General features: G+C 46.2%; 1 long non-coding RNA gene across 1 annotated transcript; it reads right to left on the bottom strand.

The window, feature by feature from the left end:
- Positions 1-2,904: 2,904 nt before the first annotated feature.
- On the bottom strand, positions 2,905-5,384 carry LOC132342641 (uncharacterized). Its single transcript, XR_009491107.1, has 2 exons — positions 5,101-5,384; positions 2,905-3,425 (listed from the first exon to the last, which is right to left on the bottom strand). It is a non-coding gene; the product is annotated as an uncharacterized lncRNA (long non-coding RNA).
- Positions 5,385-7,133: the final 1,749 nt, after the last annotated feature.

Here is a 7,133-nt window from a genome sequence, read left to right as displayed (position 1 = left end):
GTCGTCCCCTTCTCCTCCTGCCCCCAATCCCTCCCAGCATCAGAGTCTTTTCCAATGAGCCAACTCTTCGCATGAGGTGGCCAAAGTACTGGAGTTTCAGCTTTAGCATCATTCCTTCCAGTGAACACCCAGGGCTGGTCTCCTTTAGAATGGCCTGGTTGGATCTCCTTGCAGTCCAAGGGACTCTCGAGAGTCTTCTCCAACACCACAGTTCAAAAGCACCAATTCTTCGATGCTCACCTCAGTGCTCCACAGTGAGAACTGGTAGTGCCAAGGAAGGGCTTTGAGCACTTCATTGTTGTCACTGTCGCCGGAAGCCTGGGAATCCAGATCTCCACCATCGCTGTGTGATTTTGGGCAAGTAGCACTCCCCCTCTGAGCTTCAGACTCCCCCTCAGGACAATAAAGCCGTGAAATCGTGTTGGCATGCAGTAATTGTGTAGTCAAAGCCGTCTACACAATGTATGTACAGACCCCACTGTATGCTAGCATGTTAAAGGCACTGAAAAGTCCTGCAGGAAAGATTGAAATAATAGTTTCTAAAAAAATGAACACATTTTTACTTATCCATGCAGTGGAATGCTGACTACCTGCAGTTATTTTATTAAAAAAAGAAAAGGAAGGAAGGAGTGAGGAAATTGTTTATGTACTAAAATGGAAATATCTCCAAAATACACATATAGAGTGTATCACTCATGAGTAAAAAAGAGGCAAAGTAAGAATATAAATATATTCAAGATATACAGATATATATGGAAAGATGTAAATAAAACTAAGAATCATGGTTATTTATAGGGGACGGGTTGCATAGAAGTGGGAAGGAGATGTTTCACAGTCTTCTTTCAAATATGTTTATATATTTTACACATAAATCACTTAATTATTTTATTATACATTTTAACAATGAATATATGACTTCAAAATTAAATAAATAACTATGAACATGGGATGTCTATGTGGACTGAGGTATAACAATTTTCCAGGTAAACTATTAAATGAAAAAGAAGCAAGTTTACAGCAGCGTGTATAATATATATAGTTATATATATATATATAGCAATGTGTATAGTATAATGGGAGAAATGTCAATAACCTCAAATATGCAGATGACACCACCCTTATGGCAGAAAGTGAAGAGGAACTAAAAAGCCTCTTGATGAAAGTGAAAGAGGAGAATGAAAAAGTTGGCTTAAAGCTCAACATTCAGAAAATGAAGATCATGGCCTCCGGTCCCACCACTTCATGGGAAATAGATGGGGAAACAGTGGAAACAGTGTCAGACTTTATTTTTGGGGGCTCCAAAATCACTGCAGATGGTGACTGCAGCCATGAAATTAAAAGACGCTTACTATTTGGAAGGAAAGTTATGACCAACCTAGATAGCATATTCAAAAGCAGAGACATCACTTTGCCAACAAAGGTCTGGCTAGTCAAGGCTATGGTTTTTCCTGTGGTCATGTATGGATGTGAGAGTTGGACTGTGAAGAAGGCTGAGCGCCCAAGAATTGATGCTTTTGAACTGTGGTGTTGGAGAAGACTCTTGAGAGTCCCTTGGACTGCAAGGAGATCCAACCAGTCCATTCTGAAGGAGATCAGCCCTGGGATTTCTTTGGAAGGAATGATGCTAAAGCTGAAACTCCAGTACTTTGGCCAGCTCATGTGAAGAGTTGACTCATTGGAAAAGACTCTGATGCTGGGAGGGATTGGGGGCAAGAGGAGAAGGGGACGACAGAGGATGAGATGGCTGGATGGCATCACTGACTCGATGGACGTGAGTCTCAGTGAACTCTGGGACTTGGTGATGGACAGGGAGGCCTGGCATGCTGCGATTCACAGGGTCGCAAAGAGTTGGACACGACTGAGCGACTGATCTGATCTGATCTGATGAAAGACTGGTCAACCTTAGAAAGGTTTTCCAAGCAAAAATTTAGAAATGATTTTCACATTTCTCCTCTGGAGCAGTTTGTATACATTTTAGCCCAACCATACTCTAGAATACTCTTCAAACATTAAAATAGTTGAAAAATTAAACATGCACCTATTTACAGAGAACTTCAGAGATGCCCACAATATTTTATGAAGTGAAGAAAAGTTTAAGAACCAAAAATATACTGTGACCCAATTTTGTGGGGAAAAAATGTCTAAGTGTACACACGCATCTATAGTGTACTATGCAGACAGACATGCAGGGGATTCAAGTCCTGACTCTGTCACCTACTGGCTGTGTGATTTTGGACAAGCCTCTTAAAATCAATGGTCTCAGTTTCCCCATTTGTAAAATTAGTGCAAGTAGTCTGGGATTTCCAGGTGGCACAGGGGTAAAGAATCTGCTTGCTAATGCAGGAGATGTGGGTTTGATTCCCTGGGTCAGGAAGATCCCCTGGAGTAGGAAATGGCAACCCACTCTAATATTCTTGATAGAAATTTCCACGGACAGAGGAGCCTGGTGGGCGACAGTCCACAGGGTTCTCAGAGAGTTGGACACGACAGCACAGCATGCACGCACAACTGTTCCACCCGCCTTGAATTAACCCTTTTGAGCAACTTAGAGCATAATGCCCGTCCCACAGTCAGCACTCTGTAATTAATAGGTGCTGCTATCACATATCGGAGCAGGCAATGGCAACCCACTCCAGTCCTCTTGCCTGGAAAATCCCATGGGCGGAGGATCTTGGTAGGCTGCAGTCCATGGAGTTGTGAAGAGTCGGACACGACTGAGTGACTTCACTTTCACTTTTCACTTTCATGCATTGGAGAAGGAAATGGCAACCCGCTCCAGTGTTCTTGCCTGGAGAGTCCCAGGGATGGGGAAGCCTGGTGGGCTGCCGTCTCTGGGGTCGCACAGAGTCGGACACGACTGAAGTGACTTAGCAGCAGCAGCAGCAGCATAGTTGAGTTACAATGTTATGCTGGTAATAGAATCTTCTTTATACTAGTTAGTAATATGTGTTTTTTCATGTTCTTTTCCATTATGATTTGTTATAGAATACTGAATATGGTTCCCTGTGCTATACAGTCGGGCTGTGTTGCTTACCCATTCTATGTATAATACTCGGCCTCTGCTAATCCCAAACTCCCAATCCAACCCTCCCCCTCCCTGGTCCGCCTTGGCAACCGCCAGGCTGTGGTGAGTTGTGTGTTTCATAAATAAGTTCATTTGTGTCTGCAAGTCTGTTCCTCTTGATAGGCTCATTTGTGACATAGTTTCGATTCCACATGTAAGTGATATAAAACGTTTGTCTTTCTCTGTCTTACTTCACTTTGCATGTAATCTCTAGGTCCATCCGTGTAGCTGCAAGTGGCATTTCTTCATTTTTATGGCTGAGTAGTACTCCGCTGTGTGTATGACTACATCTCCTTCATGCATTCATCTGTTGATGGACATTTAGGTTGTATCCATGTCTTGGCTGCTGTGAATCGTGCTTCTGAAAACACAGGGGTGCATGTGACTTTTAGAATTAGAGTTTTGTCCAGATACATGCCCAGGAGTGGGACTGCTGGATCATATGACAACTCTAGTTTTTATTTTTTAAGCTACCTCCATATTATTTTCCATAATGGTGGCACCAGTTTGAATTTCCACCAACAGTGTAGGACGGTTCCCTTTTCTCTACATCATCTCTAGCATTTCACATACAGCTTTTAAGAGCGTCATGGAGACAAGGGCTGGTAGTACCCACAATACATGTTGCACTGGTTACCCGAGAATATGGGATTCGAGTGGATAGGGAGAACCTTCACTTTCTATTATTTGAAGCCTTTTTTAAATAGCAAGCATGCATTCTATTATAATTAAAAGAAAAAAGTAGTTGGTGGACAAGGGTGGGGGAAACTCCATAAGAACCCGCAGCGGAGGGAGAGAGGAGCTGCATGCACCGCACCATGCTCAGACCTCGAGTCCATAAAGCAAGAAGACCCAAAGCAGCTGCCGCCCATCCCACCACTAAATCTGTCCACGTCCTCCCGCCTGTGAGACAGAGGTGACCAGACTCAGGAATTACATCCGGGGTGTTCAGATTTGTGGCCACACAGCCCAGTACTCAGGACACTGGGAAATTGGGCCACTGCCACTGTTCATCAAGCACCTCAGACAGAAGATGGGAAATGCTGAAGCCCTGGTCTCTGGAGGCCCACCCAGACTGGGGTTCACCCACCAAAATCTGAACTGCCAATCTCTGTGGAAGGATGCTGAGGAATGTGGGGTTTCTCCCAGAGTATTCCTGAGTGGCTTCAGTTAACAGAGGGCTTTGAAATCATCTGTGAAATCCTCTTTGGAGCCCCCAGTGAAGACCCCCAGTTGACAGACCAAGAAATGGGCTCTGAGAATGAAAAGACTTGCCCAAAGTCACAGCTGGGAAGTAAAAGAAGCTGCATCCAAACCCTGGTCTGTCCACCCCAAAGCCATGCCAGTGATGCTACCAAGAAGCAGGGATGGGACCCACCAGACCACAGAGAACCAATTTGTTTGCTTTGCACACATGGAACCAGCAATTTTGCACTTGCCATGCGCCAGGCCCTGGCTCCGAGAACACAAAGATTCCATCACCATTTGACATAAGTAATGCCCACTCGGCTCCAGGAATTCAGCAAGATGCTGGGGCTACAAGGGGGAACAAAGAGGCGTGGTCCCTGCTCTCAGGCCCTCTGCAAGCGGAGACGATTGCTTACCCAATCTCGATAGCAACAACTAGTCTACAAAGGCGAGATCCTCAGAACTGATAACAAGAGTTTGACCTAATCTCTGGAGAACTGAAGCTTATGCTGAAATCTGAAGGATCAGGGGGTACAATTAAGGGGGGGTGGGGGCTAGGAAAGAAAGAGCATCCAGTGAAGAGAATGGCATGTGCCAAGGCCCTGGCGTTGGAAGCATACAGGACCCGAAGATGACTGTTGTGGCTGGAACAGAGGGGGAACACCACTCGAGGTCACGCAGAAGAGGGAGACGATGCAAAGCCATACAGGGAGTTGAGGCCGGAGTGTGGATTTGGTCTTCACTCAGATGGTTAAATAGCATCATCAGCTCAATGGATATGAACTGGAGCAAACTCTAGGAGACAGTGGAGGATGGGAAAGCTTGGCAAAGGGTTGGACACGACTTACCGACTGAACAACAACTAAAGCAGTGAAGTCTTCGAAGAGCTCTGAGTAGGAAGTGATGTGATCCATTCTTACCCTCGAGGTGGTGACAGTCCAATGAGAGATATGTAACAGGCAATCACAACCAAATAAAGACACAGATGACGAGGTAATCCAGGAAGCTGGGCAGTCGCCTGATGCAATCTGAGGGGTCATGAGGCTTCCTGGAGGATGTGATGTCCTGAAAGGGATCTTGAATCCACCCCAGGATCCAGATTGAAAAGCTTTAAACCAACTCCTTCCAACAGGAACGCAGGCCCATTTCCAAGACAAGGCCATAGGACTCCAGATGACTCTGGTGAAGCCGTACAGCCTCATGGTGGCAGACCAGAGACCAATAGCCATAGGGGGCTCTCAGGGTTTCCTGGCTGGATTATCTTCCTAATTGGCCCCTGAGCCCCTCGGAGAGGCATGATGTCACATAGACCTGATGCAGGCAGAATTCCAGAGTCTGAGTCTCTAATCTACCTGGTGGAAGATGAGACAGGAGCTGGGCACTCACATGGCTCCCCAGAGAAACCCCTTCTCTCCACTGGAGAGCTCCCCCCAAAGCTGACTGAACAGCCCCCGGAGAGGGGGTGCATTAAGGTGAGAGGAACTTCAAGGACCCATCAGAGTAAATTTCAAGGAGGGCCGAGGGCTGACGGGGAAGGGATTATTGGATCTGCTCTCTGCAGGGAGATGGAGACAACCAGACAGGTCAGTGAGTGAGCAGCTCAAGCAAGAGTCACTGCGTGACTGTTGACCTGGGACCCCAGTCTTCACAATCCCGAAAGTAAGACAGCGTATCTCCTGCTGGGCTCAAAGGAGCAGACATCCATGCTGTGAGCTGTCTATGGAAGGGGGACCCATGACAAGGATCTGAGAGTGGTCTTTGGAAGACAAGAGCTGTCCCTAAGCAAGCAGGAAGTGAGAAAACAGGGACCTCAGCCCTACAACCACAGGGAACTGCATTTTGCTGACACCTCGACTGAACGTGAAGGAGAACCTGAGCCTCAGATGAGATCCCTAACCCCAGTGACACCTTGATTTCAACCTTGGGAGACACTAAGCAGAAAATCTAACTACACCATGCCTGGACTATGACCTACAGGCCTGTGAGCTAACAGATGGATGCTGCTTAAAGTCACGAAGTTTGCGGCTTTTTTTTATGCAGCAGTAGAAAACGAGGGACTTCCATGATGGTCCAATGGTTAAGACTGTCTGCTTCCAATGCAGGGGGTCCAGGTTCAATCCTTGGTCAGGGAACTAGATCCCAAGTGCCACAACTAAGACCCAGGACAGACGAATTTTTTAAAAAACAGAGACTTCCCTGACAGCCCAGTGATTAAGACTTTGCCTTCCAATGCAGGGGGTGTGGGTTCATCCCTGGTCAGGCAGCTAAGATCCCACATGCCTCCTGGCCAAAAAACCGAAACATGAAACAGAAACAATATTGTAACAAATTCAATAAAGACTTCTAAAAAAGAAACAAATGCACTAAAAATGTTTTTCATTTTTTTTTCATTTTATTTTTAAACTTTACATAAAAATGTTTTTTAAAAAAAATAGAAAATGAATCCACTACCTTGACCTCTGTAAATAGCACCTTTATTAAAGTAGGTTCATTTGAATGTGCCATCCGTCTCCTGTGGGGCCCTGCATTATTTGACTTCTCTGGGCTTTGGTTTCTTCACCTATAATAGGAGATAACTATAACAAAGCTATAACAAGGACGCAACGAGATAGTGACCAGGCCAGCTCTCTGTACCTCCCTCCCCTGCTCCACCAGTCCCTGGACCATGCGCACGCCTGCCCTCTGCCCCAGCCGAGTGACGGTTCTAAAACTGAGGGCAGCACGGCTTCATCTACTAGTTAACAAAAAACACACGCCACCGAGAGGGTGGTAGACCTGAGGGCCTGTGAGGGGCGTGCCCAAACCGCTGGTTTCCCTGGTCACCAATGAACCACGTGACATCGGTTCCTCCAATCAACGGCCTCTCTCCCTCCCTCTAGTG

Source organism: Bos taurus, chromosome 17 (assembly GCF_002263795.3).
Source record: "Bos taurus isolate L1 Dominette 01449 registration number 42190680 breed Hereford chromosome 17, ARS-UCD2.0, whole genome shotgun sequence".
Taxonomy (NCBI): Eukaryota; Metazoa; Chordata; class Mammalia; order Artiodactyla; family Bovidae; genus Bos; species Bos taurus.
This window is presented reverse-complemented; position numbering and strand designations above follow the sequence as displayed.